Raw genomic sequence first — 605 nt, forward strand, 5'->3', positions numbered from 1 at the left:
AAGAGTTTGGGCCTAATTCACTCATCTCACGAAAAATCTTCTGAGACGTATAATTCCCATAAAATCTATTTTTACAAAGGTGGCTTTTGTTTGGTTGTTTTTGGTGTATATGTGCACGTGTCCTCACACTAAGGAGTAATTTTTAAAAATTGTCTCAGAAGTAGAGGGCATGACATTTAGCTTTTAAAGCTATGACATTTAACACTTCTTGGTTAGTCCTTCAGGAGAGACTTCAGACTTGGGGGGTCACAGGATATAAAACAGCCCACTACACGTTCCCCGAAAAGGAGATTATATAGAAAGGTAGGAGCTGAGGGGCTGGTCCCTCGTACTAAAAGAAAACAGGACAGACAAATCGTTTTCATCTGAGAATTGTTTTTGGAGAAGGACTAGAGTCAACGATAGAATAAATCAGAGCCAGGTGTGTATATATATTGGGAGGGTAAAAATACCCTGGCGGCAATGAAATTTAAGAAAGAGCAATTTAAGAAGAAAGGGGTGCCCTATGTGATTCCTCGCGGTGGGATAGAGGGAGCTGAAGTGTAGGATTTTCCCTGATCTTTCACAGAATTCAGATTCAGGAGGCCTGACATTTAATCCGGTCT

The 605-nt window shown here is 40.7% G+C and overlaps 1 protein-coding gene across 1 annotated transcript in view; it reads left to right on the forward strand.

Annotated features, from left to right (window-relative positions):
- Positions 1-282: 282 nt before the first annotated feature.
- The window catches only part of CTTNBP2 (cortactin binding protein 2), a 173,863-nt gene continuing 173,540 nt past the window's right edge, over positions 283-605 (forward strand). Inside the window, exon 1 of the mRNA XM_011971661.1 lies at positions 283-421. The gene's annotated coding sequence lies outside the window, so the exon portion shown is untranslated. The remainder of the gene's footprint in view (positions 422-605) is intronic.

This window comes from Mandrillus leucophaeus, unplaced genomic scaffold (assembly GCF_000951045.1).
Source record: "Mandrillus leucophaeus isolate KB7577 unplaced genomic scaffold, Mleu.le_1.0 Scaffold1235, whole genome shotgun sequence".
Taxonomy (NCBI): domain Eukaryota; kingdom Metazoa; phylum Chordata; class Mammalia; order Primates; family Cercopithecidae; genus Mandrillus; species Mandrillus leucophaeus.